Source organism: Bos grunniens, chromosome 6, assembly GCF_055505025.1.
Source record: "Bos grunniens cultivar Pamir isolate PY7600 chromosome 6, Bosgru_T2T1.0, whole genome shotgun sequence".
NCBI lineage: Eukaryota > Metazoa > Chordata > Mammalia > Artiodactyla > Bovidae > Bos > Bos grunniens.
The window spans coordinates 81,776,426-81,798,825 of NC_141170.1; the positions used below are offsets into that span (position 1 = coordinate 81,776,426).

Below are 22,400 nucleotides of genomic sequence, written 5' to 3' on the forward strand. Positions count from 1 at the left end.
TTCTAGCAGAACTTGGTCAAAACCTGAAAATTTGTGTTTCAATGATGATAGTGATAGACTGCATGTCCACTCAAAATACAGCTGGCAGCCTTTATTGCTGGGTTGATATTTGTTAATATGAAGACTGAGACTACCACCCATCAGAAGGAAGGAAGGTGGGGGTAGAAAGAGGGAAAGAGAGAGAGGGAAATTTCTATCAATTGTTTTCTATCTAAACAGTCTTTAAAATTTTCATTTTCACTTCTTATGGAAAAGGTGATGTTGCTCAGTTAAGACATGTGCTTATTTTCCTAAATAGCTCAAAATTTTCCATCAGTTAAAAAAAAAAATGTCATTTGACTTAAGTAGGCTAAAAATTCTCAAGAAACAGAGGGAACCTAAGATGAGTATTAATCACAGTCTCAGACCTAATATATGTCCAGCTAAATGTGGTGACTTTATTTTGCTGCAGATTACCCAATCCCAGTTATTCTGCTTTCTTTGCTACTGTAACAGAGAGTCACTTTTTTCTTCAAGATGTACGTGCAGAACGTGCCTGTAGAAAGGATTTTCATTTTTTAGTGTTTTAAATGTTTTTCGGCTACTATCTATTTGTCAAATCTCCCAGCTGTCGATACAGTGTTTTTTTTCTTCTCCTCCTTGGGCTTATAAGCTAGAAATTATAAACCAACATAATTTTTACATCTAATATCATATATAAATGTATGCATTTATCTAAAATATATTTTCTATGCTTTGAACTTAACACAGCTCTAAAATCACAGGTATCACTTCTGAGCTATAATAATGTTTAGCTTTTATTGTTTACTGAATTACAGGTGATGGTCTAAGCTGTATATGTAGGCACACATTTAATCCTCACAACAGAGTTCTGAAGGAGGTGTTATTTCTGCCCCTACTTAACAAAGGAGGCCCAGAGAAGTTAACTTGCTCAAGATGCCTCAGTTTGGAAGTAATCAAAGCAGCGTAACAGCAAAGCTCTGTGGAAAATGGTACACTGTATGGCATGCGGTCCCACCACTTCGTGGGAAATAGATGGGGAAACAGTGGAAACAGTGTCAGACTTTATTTTTCTCGGCTCCAAAATCACTACAGATGGTGACTGCAGCCATGAAATTAAAAGACGCTTACTCCTTGGAAGGAAAGTTATGACCAACCTAGATAGCATATTCAAAAGCAGAGACATTACTTTGCCAACAAAGGTTCATCTAGTCAAGGCTATGGTTTTTCCTGTGGTCATGTATGGATGTGAGAGTTGGACTGTGAAGAAGGCTGAGCGCGGAAGAATTGATGCTTTTGAACTGTGGTGTTGGAAAAGACTCCTGAGAGTCCCTTGAACTGCAAGGAGATCCAACCAGTCCATTCTGAAAGAGATCAGCCCTGGGATTTCTTTGGAAGGAATGATACTAAAGCTGAAGCTCCAGTACTTTGGCCACCTCATGCGAAGAGTTGACTCATTGGAAAAGACTCTGATGCTGGGAGGGATTGGGGGCAGGAGGAGAAGGGGACGACAGAGGATGAGATGGCTGGATGGCATCACTGACTCGATGGACTGGAGTCTCAGTGAACTCCAGGAGTTGGTGATGGACAGGGAGGCCTGGCGTGCTGCGATTCATGGGGTCGCAAAGAGTTGGACACGACTGAGCGACTGATCTGATCTGATCTGATAGCAATAACGCCTTGGGACATTTAAGAAAGGCGTTTATATTTGATGCCAGAAAGCAGTGAGTGGATCTGTGACTTACACAAATTCTAGTTCAGGGTTTGACCTTGCCTAACAGGTCAACTCGGAGAAGGCAATGGCATCCCACTCCAGTACTCTTGCCTGGAAAATCCCATGGATGGAGGAACCTGGTGGGCTGCAGTCCATGGGGTTGCTAAGAGTCAGACACGACTGAGCGACTTCACTTTCACCTTTCATTTTCATGCATTGGAGAAGGAAATGGCAACCCACTCCAGTGTTCTTGCCTAGAGAATCCCAGGGATGACGGAGCCTGGCGGGCTGCTGTCTATGGGGTCGCACAGAGTCGGACACGACTGAAGCGACTTAGCAGCAGCACCAGCAGCAGCAACAGGTCAACTAACAAGGCCCTTAGCTCACAAGATGAAAGCTAAATTTCCTGGAGTAAGGCATTTTACACTTATACTAACCAAGGCTATGTGTGTACCACCCCTCCATCAGGTTTGTGCCATTGCTGCCCATTTGTCAAGGGCACTGCTTTCACTATGTAAGATTTTTCCTATCCTTTGAGGGCAAACAAAGAGTTCACTGAGAGGTTGTGATTATTAATATTTACAATGTCTATAACAAATATCATTTCCTATATTGTCTATGGCTTATTTCACTCAAATAACTGAAACATGTTCCCGAACCTACAGGTTATGAGCAACATTTTGAGAAAATAGATTTTTTAATCCCCCTTTAATCAAAGCTATTGCCCTTCTCTCCAAGAGGATAGCTTATTATCTGATTCCATGTCATCTTCCTATTTTTCCCCTTATCTCTGAACTCCTTTTCCCCTTCCATTTCATTCTTTGTTCTCTTCTCCCTTACATATTCAAGAATTATTGATCTAGAAATGATAGCATCTCCCCTCCACTAGAAAGAATAGAATTGTCTGTATTCCTTAAGAAAACAATAGAAGACTTTGTTTGAGGCCAAGTGCAGGTTCATGCTGTACTAGCCAAACATTCTTAGGAATCGTTTTCTCTGGAAGATCCTAATCCAGAGCACTCTTGAAACAGAGAAATCATTAGTGCTATAGGAACAGTTGTTCACTCATTTATTTGAAACTCCCTGAAGATGATGTCAAGGAGAAAAGAACATGGATCTTTGAGTTTCTGATATTCTCTTAAAAATTTCCATGTTCCCTGTATCGAGCTAGGTCTATCCAGAAAACTAGAAACCAGTACATAAAATAGAAAGACTTTAACACAGGGCTACCATGAAGGATCTGAGAGGCCAAACAGGCTCCATGAGGCAAACCCTCAGGGGCCACTGCCCTCCTGAAACCAGAGCAGAGAATGGGAATGGCAAGAGAGCCCAGGACCTGGGGCCACGAGGGGAAGGCTACGGCCAGGAGGAAGGCACGGGTTCTGTCAGAGCTGCTGCCCAATGCAGGGAACGAGGAGAAATCCCAGGCTGCTCCCTTCTTCCAGCCTGCCTATCTCCTGTCAACACCATCCTTTGACTTTTGAAACTAGCCAAAGGCAGGACGATGCAGGGGCTGGAGGGATGTGCTTGGGAATGCAGCCTATGGGGCCATTCTCTCTGATTCAGAGCTGAGCCCAGAGAACGAGAGGACTGGAGCTGACAGCAATCAGGTCCTGGACGGCACACACTCCCGTCCTATCGTCCACTTTTCTGTGGCTACACATAGTCATCTTTTCCCCACCAGAGAGCTATTAGTCAATCTAAAAAAAGTGGAACTTTAAAACTCATGTGGTAATTGGTCAGTCATCCAATCACATTACATCATCAAGATAAATTTCAAGGAATAATGTGTTTAAAACTGCAAAAAAGTCTCCTAAATCAACGTACAAAGGACCTTGACACAAAGCTCCATCTCTGGGACATTTATTGAAATTTAGTTGCAGACTATTTCCTTATTGAGTTTTGTTTTTCTATTTTCCTGGAAAATAGTTATAAAGTCAAATTTGGCAAACTTATACTGACAAATCATATTCTGCAAAATTACATTTCTTTTTTATACTTCCACAGAGAGATTTCAGTGATTATTTCAGAAGGGTAGGAAAGTTGATGAAGATGCAAAGAAAATAATGCAATGTTTGAACTCTAAATTTAAAGTTTTTTAAAATTTCTCAGTTTTCAGAAAAACATTCTAGTCTTAAGCATTCACTGCTGCTAAGTCCCTTTAGTTGTGTCCAACTCTGTGTGACCCCATAGACAGCAGCCCACCAGGCTCCCCCGTCCCTGGGATCCTCCAGGCAAGAACACTGGAGTGGGTTGCCATTTCCTTCTCCAATGCATGAAAGTGGAAAGTGAAAGTGAAGTCGTTCAGTCATGTCCGACTCTTAGCAACCCCATGGACTGCAGCCTACCAGGCTCCTCCATCCATGGGACTTTTCAGGCAAGAGTACTGGAGTGGGGTGCCATTGCCTTCTCTGAAGTATTCACTATAGTTGTAAATTAAATTATAATTTAATTATAAATTAAAATTTATCATTTTAAAAACTTCGTTGTTCAGTTACTAAGTTGTGTCTGACTCTTTGCAATCCCATGGACTACAGCATGCCAGGCTTCCCTCTCCATCACTGTTTCCCAGAGTTTGCTCAAACCCATGTCCATTGGGTCAGTGATGCCATCCAACCACCTCACCCTCTGGTGTCCCCTTCTTCTCCTTCCCTCAATGTTTCCCAGCATCAGGGTCTTTTCCAGTAAATCGGCTCTTTGCATCAGGTGGCCAAAGTATTGGGGCTTCAGCTTTAGCATAAGTCCTTCCAATGAATATTCAGGGTTGATTTCCTTTAGGATTAACTGGTTTGATCTCCTTGCTAGTCAAGAGACTCTCAGGAGTCTTCTCTGGCTCCACAATTCGAAAGCACCAATTCTTTAGCACTCAGCTTTCTTTATGGTCCAAGTCTCACAACCATACATGACTACTGGAAAAACCTTAGCTTTGACTATATGGACCTTAGGCGGCAAAGTAATGTCTCTGCTTTTAAATGTGCTTTCTACAATTGTCATAGCTTTTCTTTCAAGGAGCAAGCGTCTTTTAATTTCATGGCTGCAGTCACCATCCACAGTGATGTTGGAGCCCAAGAAAATAAAATCTGTCACTGTTTCCACTTTTTCCCCGTCTATTTGCCATGAAGTTATGGGACTGGATGCCATGATATTAGTTTTTTGAATGTTGAGTGTTAAGCTAGCTTTTCCACTCTCTTCTTTCACCCTCATCAAGAGGCTCTTCAGTTCCTCTTCACTTTGTGCCATTAGAGTGGTATAATATGCATGTCTGAAGTTGTTGATATTTCTCGCAGCAATCTTGATTCCAGCTCATGAGTCATCCAGTCCACCATTTTGCATGATGTACTATGCATATAATTTAAATAAGCAGGGTGACAATATACAGCCTTGATGAACTCCTTTCCCAATTTTGAACCAGTCTGTTGCTCCCTGTCCAGTTCTAACTACTGCTTCTTGACCTGCATACAGGTTTCTCAGGAGGCAGGTAAGGTGGTCTGGTATTCCCATTTCTTTCAGAATTTTTCAGTTTGTTGTGATCCACACAGTCAAAGGCTTTAGCATAGTCAATGAAGCAGAAGTAGATGTTTTTTCTGGAATTCTCTAGCTTTTTCTATGATCTAATGAATACTGGCAATTTGATGTCTGGCTCCCCTGTCTTTTCTAAATCCAGCTTGCACATCTGAAGTTGTCAGTTCATGTACTGTTGAAGCCTAGCTTGAAGGATTCTGAGCATTACCTTGCTAGCATGTGAAATGAGCACCATTGTGTGGTAGTTTGAACATTCTTTGGCATTGCCCTTCTTTGGGACTGGAATGAAAACTGACCTTTTCCAGTCCTGTGGAATCTGCTGAGTTTTCCAATTTGGGTTAAAAAAAAGGACAAAACACCCAAAACACTAAATTCAAATTTAACAAGGCTTCTTATATTTTCATTTGCTAAATCTGGCAACACTGTCCTAGGATTAAATATTCTGTTTTATCATGGTTTAAAAATGGCTTAATTATCAAACATACTGAATAGAGACTGCTACCTAAAGAGATTATCCAGGCATCAGAAAACAAACTAGCATCTATCATTCTTATAAATAATTTAAATAAGTTTTATGAATAAAACAATTCAGTTCAAAAGCAAATAATCCAATAAATAAATAGGAAACAAATCTGTGACATTTAGGAAAATTATGTTTGAGTCCTGATCCTATGATTAAGTGAACATATGCCATTGAAATACCATTTATCCTCTATAACTTTATAAAATTGTTCTAATTTCTTTTTCTTGGAAGAAAACAAAGACACAGATTAAACTATTAAATTTCCTTTATACTCATTCCTCTCTCACTCCCTTCCATAGAAGTAATCACTGCTATAGTATGAATACTTTTTGTCTTTTCAAAATTCTATATTGAAGCCTAATCCCTAGCATGTAGACTTTAGGAGGAAGGGTCTTTGGGAGGTTCTTAGGTCGTAAGGGTGGATTGCTTATGAATAGTACTAGAGACCCCAGAGAGCTCCCTAATCAATTCTGCCATATGAAGTCACAGCAAAAAGGTGACCATCTATGAACAAGGAAGTGGGCTCTCAGCAGACATCCAATCTGCCAGTGTCTTGTCTGGGACTTTTCAGCCTCCAGAACTGTGAGAAATAAATCTTTGTGTTTATATGCCACCCAGTATTGTTATAGCACCTTGAACAAAGACAAATCATTGATCTGTACCATTCCCAGCATTTTGTGTGCATTTATGGACATACATGTATTTATGTGCATGTCATTTTTTATTAAAAAAAACAAAAATATTTCACACATTATTCTGAGACTTCATTTTCATTTGTCTTAAATGCCTAAAATTATTTATTTCATTTCAGTAAATAGATAATACACACAGGTGTGACAAGCAGACTCTAAAATGACCTCTCTAGGATCCCCAACTCCTGGTATTCATGCCCTCAAGTAATTCCCTACCCTTGAGTGTGGGATGTTCTAATGACTTGTTTTAGCACAAACAGGCAAAGTCCCACAGAAGTATACGATGTAAAATTTTGACTTCTGTGTTGCTATCAGATTCCTTCTATTGCCTTCTCAGCGTGCATGCTTTGATGAAGAAAGCTGTCATGTTGGACAGGAACAGAGGCCTCCAGCCAACAAACAACTATGAACTGAGGCTCTCAATCCAAAAGTTCTCAAGGAGCTGAATACTGCCAATAATCATGTAAGCCTGGAAGCAGATCCTTTCACAATCAAGTCTTCCAATGAGACTCCAGCCTCAGCCAACACTTCACTTACAGCTTGTGAGGGCCCTGATACAAGGGACCCTGCTAAGCCATGCCTGGCTTCCTGACCTCCAGAAATTCTGAGGTAATAAACGTGTGTTATTTTAACCTCCAAATTTGTGGTTATATTGCTATTCAGTAATAGGTAACTAATACACATACAATACAAAATTTAAAAGCTATACAAGTAAGGTCTGTGAAAATTTAAGTCTCCTTTGCATCCTTGTCTCTAGCCAATCAGATCCCTTTCCCACAAACACCATTGCAAGATCAGTTCACATCATCAATGTGAAAGCACTTTAAATGTTTACAAGACAATAAATAAAGGTATTAAAATTATTCATACTAAAATTCCCAGATTTACAAGAGATACTAAGATTTTGAGTTGCTGGAGAGTAGGAACAACAGGTGTCATTATACAATTATCTCACAAGGGATCATATGGACAAGGCAGAAAAAGTGACAGGTGAGCACAAGGAAGAAGGGCTATTTACACACAACAGAAATTCCAAGGACGTTTACCAGATTGTATCCAGCGAACAACTGCTCATTATCAGAAAGAGTTCCAAGGATCATTAAACGCTTGTCTTTAATACAGTTGGTTCAGTGTCCTGTGCTCACTGTAAAGCACAGCATTATGAGGATGAGGGAAAACAAAATAGAAAGCATTGTACTGCATGATTCAAAGCCAGGTCCCTATATCGGACACCACACATGGAATACTGTTCACAACTCAAAATTGGCTTGAAGTAGCTAGAAATGACAGGGCTGGAACTAGGGTGAGAGACTGACTCACATACTTGAGTTAAAGAACAGATTTTAAAAAGAAAGATCTTTCCTCTGGAACAGGAGTGAGCCCTTAAAGGGACAGATGGTATTAAATATTTTAAGCTTTGCAGGCCAGATGGTCTCTATTCCAACTACTCAACACTACCTTCGTAGCTCTAAAGCAGCCATGAAAAGTGAAAGTGAAGTCTCTCAGTCGTGTCCGACTCCTTGCGACCCTATGGACTGTAGCCTGCCAGGCTCCTCTGTCCATAGAATTCTCTAGGCAAGAACACTGGAATGGGTGGCCATTTCCTTCTCCAAAAGCAGCCATAGACACTACATAAATAAATGGGCATGACCATGTTCCAATAAGACTTTATTTACAAAAATAAGTAGTGGATTTGGCCCAAGAGCTTGCTGAGAGATATCTGGAAAAGTATCAGATCAGATCAGATCAGTCGCTCAGACGTGTCCGACTCTTTGCAACCCCATGAATTGCAGCATGCCAGGCCTCCCTGTCTATCACCAACTCCCAGAGTTCACTGAGACTCACGTCCATCGAGTGAGTGATGCCATCCAGCCATCTCATCCTCTGTCGTCCCCTTCTCCTCCTGCCCCCAATCCCTCCCAGCATCAGTCTTTTCCAATGAGTCAACTCTTAGCATGGGGTGGCCAAAGTACTGGAGTTTCAGCTTTAGCATCATTCCTTCCAAAGAAATCCCAGGGCTGATCTCCTTCAGAATGGTTGGATCTCCTTGCAGTCCAAGGGACTCTCAAGAGTCTTCTCCAACACCACAGTTCAAAACCGTCAATTCTTTGGTGCTCAGCCTTCTTCACAGTCCAACTCTCACATCCATACATGACCACAGGAAAAACCATAGCCTTGACTAGACAGACCTTTGTTGGCAAAGTAATGTCTCTGCTTTTCAATATGCTATCTAGGTTGGTCATAACTTTCCTTCCAAGGAGTAAGTGTCTTTTAATTTCATGGCTGCAGTCACCATCTGCAGTGATTTTGGAGCCCAGAAAAATAAAATCTGACACTGTTTCCACTGTTTCCCCATCTATTTCCCATGAAGTGGTGGGACCAGATGCCATGATCTTCGTTTTCTGAATGTTGAGCTTTAAGCCAACTTTTTCACTCTCCACACAAAAGGTAAATACAGTTGAAGTCTTTCAGTTTGGCACCTGGTTAAAATCAGATACCAAAAAGTCCCCCAGCTCATGCCAATTCCCATGATGCTTTCTGAATACACTGATTTGACTATATTTGAAGATACCTTTCTTTGTTTTATTTTTTATTGAAGTATAGTTGATTTACAATGTTGTGCTAGTTTCTGGTACACAGCAAAGTGACTTAGTTATGTGTATATATTCCTTTTCATATTTTTCCTTTATAGATTATTATAAGATATTGAATATAGTTCCCTGTGCTGCTCAGTAGGTCCTTGTTATCTATTTTGTATATGGTAGTGTGTATCTGTTAATCTGTTAATCTGTTAATCCCAAATTCCTCCCTTTTCCCTTTGGTAACCATAAATTTTTTCTGTGAGTCTGTTTCTGTTTTGTAAATAAGTTCATTTGTATCATTTTTTTAGATTCTACATATAAGTGATACTAAATGATATTTGTCTTTGATTTACTTCACTTAGTCTATGATAATCTCTAGGTTCATCCTTACTGCTGCAAATGGCATTCTTCCACTCTTCTTCATGGTTGAGTAGTAGTCTACTGTGTGTGTGTGTGTGTGTGTGTGTGTGTGTGTGTGTGTGTGTGTGTACCACAGGAGATACATTTTTATTTGAACTGAGACTGGTGCTCTGATCTCCATTTTAGTGATTTTCTGCCCATCTAGAATCTAAGCAGTCTTAGAACTAGAAGAGAGCCACAAGTTAAGAACTACCCCTCCTTTTCTCAATGCCCTGCCCTGTTACCATTCCTCTTCCAGGTTCTTGGGAGATTCTAGGACTATAACAATAGTGTTAGATTGGGAAATGCTATCTTTAACAGAGGGCTCCTCTTTATCTTTTGGAATTCCTACTACCTATTTTTTTTTTTCAAATAAAATTTTTTATTAGCTGAACAGTATATACAATCCACATTTTAAAATTCTACTGACTAAATTAGTGTTTATAACCATTTAGTCCTAAATTATGTTGCTTCAAGGCAACTAAAATTAATATTTATAAGCCCACATATATAATGACATTTTCTCATTTTCTATTTTTCTGCTAAATTTACTCCAACATTTTAAGTTTTATTAATTTCATAGCATTTTCCCCAGATCTCTCAAATATTTATTATATATTTTTATGTTTCATGGATTTTTGTTTAAAAAAGGAAAAAGACTCCAACCCTTCCTATGAAAGAAGCACACACAGACAGCTTTATGTTCACACATACCTGGTACAGTGGAATAAAATTTAACTGAATTTATTTCCCAATCCTAGTTCTCTTGCTCATGTGGTTAACACTCAGGAGAGAAGATAGGACCACCAGAAATAAATCAGTTGCCCAATGTAATGAAAATACTATGAAAGTAAAATGTATTTTAGGAAAATAGACTTCCTGTGTGTACGATTCTTATCTTTTTCCTTAAAAAGAAGTTAAATGCTTTCATTAATTTACATCCCCAAGCATTCAAAGATTATGAGGTTTAAATGAAAGTGTGTCTCTTTCATCTTTCTAAATTCAGAATACTATCACCTCTAAAATACAAACTAGATCCTTAAGTGACCAAGCTTGATGAAGCAAGATGTAAGTCTGAAATCTTACTAGAGGTTAAGACACCACAATTTTACTTGTGTCTGAACCAACTCCACATAAACAAAAATAAAGTGAAACCCCAGCCTGAGACATTCTGGTACTGTCTAAAAGCGGGAAAGGGCTGCTCTCCTGACCCCAGCCTCCACTTCCTCCCAACCTAGACGAGTGGGTGTACCAGCTCTGCTGAGATGCCATATGCCACCTCTTTCACTGCCTCACTAAGAACTCTGGCTCACCTCCTGGCTAAGCTATGATCCACAGACCAAAAGACCACTACGGTTTGGGGAATATCAGTGAAATATACAGGAAAGTGTCAAAACTCCAGCTCCCAACCATAGACAGTTTCTAACTTAATCTACCGTTTCCTCTAATTATGGTCATCTCTATAGTGGGAACCATGGTAAAATGTTTTAAAACTCTTCAAGTTTCCTCGAATTTACCACTTACACAATATTTAATCTGGTAAAAGGCAACTGAAACTAAAATTAATCTATAAATACATTCCTAGCAGGGAAAAGAAGTCATCCAAAACCTTCAGAGGATATGACTTCAAGTCCTCAAATATAACTAGGTAAATTGATTTTACTTTCATCCCTACTTGCCCACCCACCCCTTGATGAACACAAGGCCCAAAAGCAAAAGGTACCCAAACAACACTAATTAGTCATCTAATTAAGAAGTAAAAGCAAATGATACTGTGCGAATAGTCAGAAGTTCCAATATCAATTTATTATTTATTGGGAGATAACTGTAGCCTCTCTCTTTTCACAGGCAAACTAACTGAATATTTAATAGAGCTTGTGGTATAGTCAACAAAGATCTCAGGTTCCCTGGTTTCCAACATCGGACTCTATTCACTAAAACCTGTACCAAGGTTAATCCTCTTCTGTTAAAAGTGGGAAAAACAAAAATAGACAATCAAGAGAAACCTGTTAATCTAACCACTTAAAATATCTACTGATACTACACATCATCTCCTTTTAGAATTGATGCACTTAATGTATAAAGTAATTAACTCCAATTTTAATAGATGAGAATTTCACAAGGACTAATTCGGTGTTTTAGAAATGGGGAATCAAAAATGAATAGAAATTTAAATAAATAGAAATTATAAAATAGAAATCATATATATATATATATATGTGTGTGTGTGTGTGTGTGTGTGTGTATAATATATACATGTGAATCATGGTACCACAATTTAAATCCAGACTCATGTGTCTAATGATCTGCCACACAGATGCTAACATTCAAAAACTATGGACTGAGAATTATGATGTGTACAGAGTTGCATTAATCTGTTACACCTATTATTGTAACAGATAACAGGGATATATGGTAACAGAAACATGTTTTTCCTTCATAGAGTATCCAATACCAGGGTCTCTAGTCAACAGACAGTTCAAGCTATCTCCTCCTTGGATTTCTGCCCTCCAAAAATGCTTCAGAGTTCTTTCCATTCAGCCAAATGGTGAAGAAGACTATGAAGGAGACATACTTAGTTTTGAGGCACTTCAGCTTGAATGTGAAACATACAACTTTGTTTCACATTTCACTGGCAACAGCTAGTCACTCAGCCACACCCAGCTGCAAGGAAGGCTGGGAAGTATAGTATCAGCTGGGCAGCTGCTTCCCAGCAACTACTTGAAAATTATGAATCTTCAGTGTACAGCCAGCAGTTACTTACCACAACTATTATGGTAGGTATATAAGTGCTTAGTCATTCAGTCATGTTGGACTCTGCAACAGCATAGCCTTTCAGGTTCCTCTGTCCATGAGGATTTTCCAGGCAAGAATAGTGGAGTGGGTTGTCGTGCTCTCCTCAGGTATCAGTTCAATTCGGTCACTCAGTTGTATCTGGCTCTTTGACACCCCATGGACCACAGCACACCAGGCTTCCCTGTCCATCACCAACTCCCAGAGCTTGCTCAAACTTATGTCCATTCAGTCAGTGATGCCGTCCAACCATCTCATCCTCTGTCGTCCCTTTTCTCCTCCTGCCTTCAATCTTTCCCAGCATTAGGGTCTTTTAGAATTAGTCCAGTTCTTTGCATCAGGTGGCCAATTTATTGCAGTTTCAGCTCCAGCATCAGTCCTTCCAATGAATATTCAGGACTGATTTCCTTTAGGATTGACTGGTTTGATCTCCTTGCTGTCCAGGGGACTCTCAAGAGTCTTCTCCAACACCACAGTTCTAGAACATCAATTCCTCGGCACTCAGCTTTCTCTATGGTCCAACTCTCACATCTAACATGACTATTAGAAAAACCATCACTTTGACAATATGGACTTTGTCAGTAATGTCTCTGCTTTTTAATATGCTGTCTAGATTTGTCATAGCCTTTCTTCCGAGAAGCAAGCGTCTTTTAATTTCATGGCTGCAGTCACCATCTGCAGATTTTGGAGCCCAAGAAAATAAAGTCTCTTACTGTTTCCAATGTTTCCCCATCTGTTTGCCATGAAGTGATGGGACTGGATGCCATGATCTTAGTTTTTTGAATGTTGAGTATAAAAGTACTAAATGTAGTAAGACATAAGGCTAACTATGAAATATGCCTTTGTCTAGATTTTTGGTCCCTGTCAAAATATGATGAGTGATTCACTCAAAATTTAGCTAATCAAAACAACTAATATTTAAGGTCATCATATGTATTAAGTATGGGATTCCCAGGTGGCACTGGTGGTAAAGAACCCGCCTGTCAACACAGGAGACGTAAGAGACGTGGGTTTAATCCCTGGGTCAGAAAGATCCCCTGGAGAAGTGGGTTGCATGGCAACCCACTCCATTATTCTTGCCTGGAGAATCCCATGGACAGAGTACAGTCCATAGGGTCAAAAGAGTCAGACACAACTGAAGCAACTTAGCACACACACATGCAATGATATTAACCCACAATCAGTAATCATTGAATTGCTGATTCACAACAGTATGATTAGGAGAGACGTACTAACCTTCTATCACACTGTGTGGCTCATGACTATACCATGACATTAGCTGCATAGCATATGTGGAAAAATAAAGCTTTACATTTTTATTAGATTTGAACCTATTAATGAAAATGTTATTCACCCTCTAAAGGATTTCTCATCAATATCATTGTAACTTACAGCTTTTGCTGTATGCTTGTTTTTTGTTTTTGTCAAGAAAGATTGGTCAAAGTTGAATGCTTCTAATTTTGATTCACAACTTAGAAGTTAGTCTCTCAAAACTACAATTCAAAAAGATACATATATACCTATGTTCACAGCAACACTATTCACAATAGCCAAAGCATGGAAACAGCCTAAATGTCCATCTGTAGATGAGTGGATAAAGATGTAGTACATATATACAACGGAATACTACCCAGCCATAAAAAATGAATAATGCCATTTGAAGCAACATGAATGGACTTAGAGATTAGCACACTAAGTAAATTAGAAAGAGAAAGACGAATACCATATGATATCACTTAAATGTAGAATATAAAATATGACACAAACGAACCTACCTATGAAACAGAAACAGACTCACAGAGAACAGGCTTGTTGTTGCCAAGGGGGAGGGAGGAAGGGGCGATTGGGAGTTTGGGGTTAGCAGATAAAAACCATTATATAGAGAATGGATAAACAAGGTCATACTGTACAGCACAGGGAATAATGTTCAATATTCTGTGAAGAGCCACAATGAAAAAGAATTTTTAAAAAAGAATGCATAAATATATGTATAACTGAATCCCTTTGCAGTACAACAGAAATTAATACAACATTGTAAATCAACCATGGTTTTTTTTAAATAAAAAGATTCCTGATGAACTATGGACAGAGGTTCGTGATACTGTACAGGACACAGGGATCAAGACCATCCCCATGGAAAAGAAATGCAAAAAAGCAAAATGGCTGTCTGGGGAGGCCTTACAAATAGCTGTGAAAAGAAGAGAAACAAAAAGCAAAGGAGAAAAGAAAGATGTAAGCATCTGAATTCAGAGTTCCAAAGAATAGCAAGGAGAGATAACAAAGCCTTCCTCAGAGATCAATGCAAAGAAACAGAGGAAATCAATAGAATGGGAAAGACTAGAGATCTCTTCAAGAAAATTAGAGATACCAAGGGAACATTTCATGCAAAGATGTGCTCCATAAAGGACAGAAATGGTATGGACCAACAGAAGCAGAAGATATTAAGAGGCAAGAATACACAGAAGAACTGTACAACAAAGATCTTCATGACCCATACAATCATGATGGTGTAATCACTCACTTAGAGCCAGACATCCTGGAATGTGAAGTCAAGTGGGCCTTAGAAAGCATCACTACGAACAAAGCTAGTGGAGGTGATGGAATTCCAGTGGAGCTCTTTCAAATCCTGAAAGATAATGCTGTAAAAGTACTGCACTCAATATGCCAGCAAATTTGGAAAACTCAGCAGTGGCCACAGGACTGGAAAAGGTCAGTTTTCATTCCAATCCCAAAGAAAGGCAATGCCAAAGAGTGCTCAAACTACCGCACAATTGCACTCATCTCACACACTAGTAAAGTAATGCTTAAAATTCTCCAAGCCAGGCTTCAGCAATACTTGAACCGTGAATTTCCAGATGTTCGAGCTGGTTTTAGAAAAGGCAGAGGAACCAGAGATCAAATTGCCAACATCTGCTGGATCATGGAAAAAGCAAGAGAGTTCCAGAAAAACATCTATTTCTGCTTTATTGACTATGCCAAAGCCTTTGTCTGTGTGGATCACAATAAACTATGGAAAATTCTGAAAGAGATGGGAATACCAGACCACCTGACCTGCCTCTTGAGAAACCTATATGCAGGTCAAGAAGCAACAATTAGAACTGGACATGGAACAACAGACTGGTTCCAAATAGGAAAAGGAGTTCATCAAGGCTGTATATTGTCACCCTGCTTATTTAACTTATATGCAGAGTACATCATGAGAAATGCTGGGCTGGATGAAGCACAAGCTGGAATCAAGATTGCTGGGAGAAATCTCAATAACCTCAGATATGCAGATGACACCACCCTTATGGCAGAAAGTGAAGAGGAACTAAAAAGCCTCTTGATGAAAGTGAAAGAGGAGAGTGAAAATGTTTGCTTAAAGCTCAATGTTCAGAAAACGAAGATCATGGCATCTGGTCCCACCACTTCATGGGAAATAGATGGGGAAACAGGGGAAACAGTGTCAGACTTTATTTTGGGGGCTCCAAAATCACTGCAGATGGTGACTGCAGCCATGAAATTAAAAGATGCTTACTCCTTGGAAGGAAAGTTATGACCAACCTAGATAGCATATTCAAAAGCAGAGACATTACTTTACCAACAAAGGTCCGTCTAGTCAAGGCTATGGTTTTTCCAGTGGTCATGTATGGATGTGCGAGTTGGACTGTGAAGAAAGCTGAGCACTGAAGAATTGATGCTTTTGAACTGTGGTGTTGGAGAAAACTCTTGAGAGTCCCTTGGACTGCAAGGAGATCCAACCAGTCCATTCTAAAGGGGATCAGTCCTGGGTGTTCATTGGAAGGACTGATGCTGAAGCTGAAACTCCAATACTTTGGACACCTCATGCAAAGAGTTGACTCATTGGAAAAGACCCTGATGCTGGGAGGGATTGGGGGCAAGAGGAGAAGGGGATGACAGAGGATGAGATGGCTGGATGGCATCACTGACTCGATGGACATGAATTTAGGCAGACTCTGAGAGTTGGTGATAGACAGGGAGGCCTGGCATGCTGCGATTCATGAGGTCGCAAAGTCGGACATGACTGAGTGACTGAACTGACTGAACTGAAACGTCAATTCCTCCTCCGTATTATATTCCAGAGTCCCCTAGGAAGCCTTCCTACCCAGAATGGTAGAACTAACCACTCCCTCCTCTGCGCCTTTACTTACTCTAAACATATTACATTCAAAGTTTTTGTAAAGAGTGAATATAATCATGTATATAGAACTGACCACACAGCAGATGTCTTCTATTATAATTAACTGAAAAATTAAGGTCATAATACTGAATTCATAGATTGTTAAGCATATTAGACATAATATATACTTTCAAATCTAGTACATTATAGGTGTTCCATGAAAACCTATATAATTCCAATTCTTATTATTTTGAATAGGTCTCCTTTTAATGAACAAAGGCAGAAACTCTGGAATTACTCTTTGTTAGTATAGAGAAGATAAATTACAGGGAAGTATTTCTCACAGAAAAAAAACAAGCAGAAATTTGCTAAGCATGAAATGGGTGAAAAGAGGAGAGGAATAGGTCACAAACTTTGATTCTCGAATAATTTCATCATGTACAAAGTGAAATTAGTAGGTTTCTAAACCATTCTTATCCACAGATGCTTTAAAATTAAGAGGATATGAGTGTGGGAAAGGAAAATCTAAAAACATCACTAGATTATGCAGAAGCCTGATGTTCCTGATCTGTTTGGCAATGAAATTGCCTCCTAAAACCACAGAGGGCATCTTCCAGGAAAGAAACAAGACAACCTTTTCAGTTACTTTGTCCTTGATCTCCTATTCTTGGTGTAAAAGAATCTGAAAGAAATTCACATAACCCATATTGAGAAAAATGTCTCTAGAAAACTCATTTGGGGAGAAGTAAGAATATAAAATTCTCAGACCATCAAAGATTGACTTATTAGAGTCATATGTTAGGAGGTATTTCTCTACTCTTTAAAAAAAAGAAAGGTTTTACTTGTATTATTATAAAATTATATATAAATTTTTATCCATGATTTAAAAGATACGAAAAACACATGATAGTTTACTAAAAAACACCCTGAAGACTCTTCAACTTTTCACATTAGGGATTCTTTGTGTTTAAATCTTCCCCTTTTACTGATGGACCTATTTGCAGGGCAGGAATAGAGATGCAGACATAGAGAACACATCTGTGGACATAGCAGAGGAAGGAGAGAGTGGGATGAGTTGAGAGAGTAGCCTTGATATGTACACCCTGCAGTGGGTAAAACAAATAGCTAGTGAGAGGTTTGCTGTGTAACACAGGGAGCTCAGCCCAGTGCTCTGTGACGACCTAGAGGGGTGGGATGAGGGGCAGGGTAGGAGCAAGGCTCAAGAGGGAAGCAATATATATATACTTATGGCTGATTCACACTTTTATATGGCAGAAACCAACACAGCATTGTAAAGCAATTATACTCCAATTAAAAATAAATTCTAAAAAAATCTTCTTTTTCTGGTTTTTAACCTGAACTTCTCTTACAAGCTTGACATCATCTCTGTTTTTAAAACCTGTTTGTTTTTTCTATTGTTTTGGCAATATTTTATTACTTATGGGCCTATAAAAAAACAAAATTGCAAACTTTTAGAGCTTTAAAAAATCATCTCAATTAACTTTATCAAGAAACCTGAGACCCAGACAAGTTAAAGAGCTTGGCCAGAATCTCTTAGAGAATGAAAAAGAAGGCTGGCTCTTCAAAGTCTGCAATAGCATTTTAAAATGTATATATAAGCTGTTCTGAGGACCCAGCAGTTGTGCAGCTCTCTGGAGCTAATAGTAAAATTAAGTGTTAGTTGCAGCCGCCATAGGTGTAAGCACTATTAAAGTAGTGTTCCTTCATTCACTGTTGCCCATTTACTGAGTACTGAGAGACTTCACTTTCACTTTTCTCTTTCACTCATTGGAAAATGGCAACCCACTCCAGCGTTCTTGCCTGGAGAATCCCAGGGACGGGGGAGCCTAGTGGACTGCCATCTCTGGGGTCGCACAGAGTCGCACACGACTGAAGCAACGCAGCAGCAGCAACAGCAGCAGGAAAATACAGATGGAAACATGAATAAGACCCATATGGACTCAAGCATAGCACCCACGCATTGTATTGATAAACAAGAACTATATGCTCAGAATTAGTTGCTGTGGATGGACAGTTGAGTGCTTACTCATTAACAGTTTATTGAATATTTATTTACTCTATAACAATTCTATGGGTCTAAAATGAAACTTTTTTAAGTGACATTAATGTTTACCAGTAGACTATTTTTTAAGGAGCTGAATTTTGTTGCCTAATTTATTGAGCAATAGGATACAAAGTTTGGGCGATTTTTTTTTTGTATTTCTGAAATATTCTAATTTCATGTCTGAACTTTTAAGAAAGCTTCAAACGAGTTCCTTTTTATGGCTGAGTAATATTCCATTGTATGTATGTACCACAACTTCTTTATCCATTCATCTGTTGATGGACATCTAGGTTGCTTCCATGTCTTGGCTGTTGTATACAGTGCTGCAACGAACTTTGGAGGACATGTGTCTTTTTCAATTATAGTTTTCTCAGGGTATATGTCCAGTAATGGGATTGCTGGGTCATAAGGTAGCTTTATTCCTAGTTTTTAAAGTATTATCCATACTGCTCCCCACAGTGGCTGTATCAATTTACATTCCCACCAACAATGCCAGAGAGTTCCCTTTTGAGTCAGGTATAGTGAGGTGGATGAACCTATTGCCTGTTATACAGAGCAAAGTAAATCAGAAAGAGAAAACCAAATATCATATATTAACGTATACATATGGAATCTAGAAAAATAGTACTGATGAACCTATTTGCAGGAGAGGAAAGATCCAGACATAGATAATAGACTTGTGGACACAGTGGTGGAAGAAGAGAGTGGGACAAATTGAGAGGGCAGCATTGAAACACACACATGGCCATATGTAAAGCAGGTAGTTAATGGGAAGTCACTGTATAACACAGGGAGTTCTACTCGGTGCTCTGTGACAACCTGGAGGGGTAGGATGGGGGAGGGGGGAAGGCTCAAGAGGGAGGGGATATATGTATACTCATGGCTCATTCATGTTGTATGGCAGAAGCCAACAAAATATCGTAAAGCAATTATCCTTCAATTAAAAATAAATTGAAAAAAAACCCTTATCATCAACCCTTGCTTCCCTCCAATAAATAATTCCCTTCTTCCCTAGACTACATATGAGTAAATAATTGAATAGTAGGCTTCCAATGAAATATAATTCCCAACTTCTCAATGACAGATAGCAATGGCACAAGATCAGCTTTTTATCTGAACCTTTACTCAAGGGAAAAAATATTTACAGAGCTGAAAAAGTCAAAATTGTTGATTATACTTAGTAAAATATAATTACAAATATCCAAATAAACTAGAAGTCAATATAATAAAGTCCACCAAAACTGGATACAACTGGACACAAATTTTCTTATTATATGAAAATTTTCATGTAATTTGTGGGAAGAAAACATAATGTTCTTTATGCCTCCATACATCCTCTTACAGTGTTTATATTTTATGATCACAACTCACTCTCCATTTCAGTTTAACACTAAATTTATTCCCTTTCTGGATACAAATTTTACAAGGAATTTGATCATGTTGACCTTTTGGTTATATCAACCAAGGATTAAACTAATTCAAGAATGGAAATAGTGTGGAAATGCTACAGATCAAGCCTCTCTGATTCAAGTCATTCAACATGCTAATTCTGACAGCTGGAAAACCTTACTCAGAAAAAAAATAAGTGTCAGCAGCATGTTTGACTATGAAAAGCTGGAAGCAGGAGTCTCTTCAAAAATCAGAATGGGGATTCCTCAGTGTCTTAGCGTCAAGAACCCGCCTGCCAATCTAAGAGACCCGCAGGTGCAACTAATCCTGTGAGCCACAACTATTGAGCCTGTGCTCTAGAGCGGGGGGAACTGCAAATACCGAAGCCTGAGAACTCTAGAGCCCGAGCTCCGCAACAAGAGACACCACTGCAATCTGAAGCGCAGGCATTACAACTAGAGAAAAGCCCAGCAGCAACAAAGACCCACCTCGGCCAAAAATAAGTAAAATTATTCAAAATAATTAGAATGACGCACTATACATCTCATACTTTACAGAACCGTCTCTACCACAAACCATTTTATCCTCTCATCTCTGAACATGCCAGACGTGTTCTTTAACCATGAATTCACAAGCCTTTACTCTGAGTGAGCCTTGCGATCAGTAACCTCTTGAGCGAGTGTGTTAAACAGGGAAGGAGTCCATAGCTTACACCTGGGGTCGCCGAAGACAACACAGCAGAAAAGAATGTTTTTCTTCTCGTGGCCTCTGTGTCCCCTGTTAATGTGTAGCGGGTCATTGTTGGGAAATACATCCTCACCTGACATTCCAAGAAATGGAGGGCCTCACGGTTGTTTTATGGCTCAGTCACAAAATGCATGAACGTTCCATCCTGTCGGAAATCACTGACGCAGCCAGGCTGTGAAGTCCTTCTCAGAAACGCTGCCACCGTGTGGTAATTTGGAGGTATGACCGGAAGAGCCGTATGGGTCATATGGTTCATCTCAAGATGGCTGGGCTCCAGCAGAATCTATTCCTATAACTTTCTAACTTCCTATTAAATCATTCCCGTGGGCACAGAGTAAACCATAGTGAATCCTGTGGAAATCTTGGGGGGTTTTTTTAGGATGTGTGCGCTTCCCTCCACTACATTGACAATGTGACAGTTATGCGGGTAATGTGTTTAAAGGGAAACAACAGTTTTTAAGAGCAGAAATAAGAAATCTGTTTTTGCAACTTTATAACCTATGTGTTTTATATTTTATAGAGATAGCTGCCAATTGAGTTGTTAAAATGTGTGTTTAGAACCCACAAATCAAAAACATCAATTTATTTGAAATGCATCCAATTTAAAAGAGACATATTCCACCTGCTCCCCACCCTCAGCCCACCACCAAATACCTACAAACCTATGGATTTAATCAATTAAATTTTGATTTTTTTAAAAATTATTTTTGATTAAATAATCAAAACATTATTTAATTAATATGTATATTAAAAGCAAAATTGGGGGAACTTCTCTGGTGCCCCGGGGTCTAAGACTCCACACTCCCAATGCAGGGGGCCCGGGTTTGATCCCTGATCAGAGAACTAGATCCCACATGCCACAACTAAGAGATCCCACATGCACCTAGCACCTGGTGCTGCCAAAGAAGTTTTCTAAAAAGCAATTTTGGTAAATAGGAGCTGACATCCTACATAGGGCCATTTATAATAAATAGGCTATTATAATAAATAGGGCCATTTATCTTTACTCTCACCTTTTGCATGATTCTTACAATGGAAGCTTGAGATAAATGAATAGTGCAATCTCCATTTCACAACTGAGAAAGGTAGATGAAGAGGTTAAGTAATCTTGAAACAATATTAAATGTTTAAAATGAACTCAGAGCTCTGCTACCCCTAACTTCTGTTCCAATATTCAACCTTCATCCATAATTTTCTTTCAAACACCTTTTAAATGCCCAGTAAAGTTTTTTTTTTAATATAGAATTTTTATTTTCTTATTCAGTAACCAATTTTATATATCCTGAGAGAAAAATTAGAAAATGACAATTAAGAAATCTAAGCCAGTCCTTCAGAGACATGCAAATTATCCTGTTGACATACAGTATAAAAATCTTATATCCGATCTCATTACAATAAACCATTCCATTTAGAGTTAATACAAATCATGACTACCTTTTTCTCCTAAAAATCTTAATAATTGTTAACATACAATTAAATATGGTTAAAATATGCAGGGTATTTGCAAATATGTGGGAGGTATTTTTAGTTTTACACATTCTAATTCACTTAAATCTCTCAAAAACCCCACGAACTCTGCATTTGACAGATGAAGAAACAAGTATAGATAGGCTAAATGATTTGCCCAAGGTCACACACCTAATTTGTGCAGAGTAGAATTCAAAGCCACGTGCTGGCTCCTGAAACAGCACTTTCAAGCAGTAACCCTGCTCGGTCATAAACTGCTTTACTTCTGCCACACTGAGAATAAATTACCATTCGTTTATTTTATATAGCAGTTATCAGATCCATCAGCTCCAAATAATTCAAACCATGCAACAAAAATCCATGTCCTTGAAAGTCATTGTGAATCCA

The 22,400-nt window shown here is 39.0% G+C and overlaps 1 long non-coding RNA gene across 2 annotated transcripts in view; it reads right to left on the minus strand.

Annotated features, from left to right (window-relative positions):
* Nucleotides 1–20,758, minus strand: part of LOC147370935 (uncharacterized) — a 54,901-nt gene extending 34,143 nt beyond the window's left edge. For both annotated transcript variants that reach the window (XR_015165638.1, XR_015165637.1), the window contains exon 1: nt 20,620–20,758. This is a non-coding gene — a long non-coding RNA (uncharacterized LOC147370935). The remainder of the gene's footprint in view (nt 1–20,619) is intronic.
* Between the last annotated feature and the right edge of the window lie 1,642 nt (nt 20,759–22,400).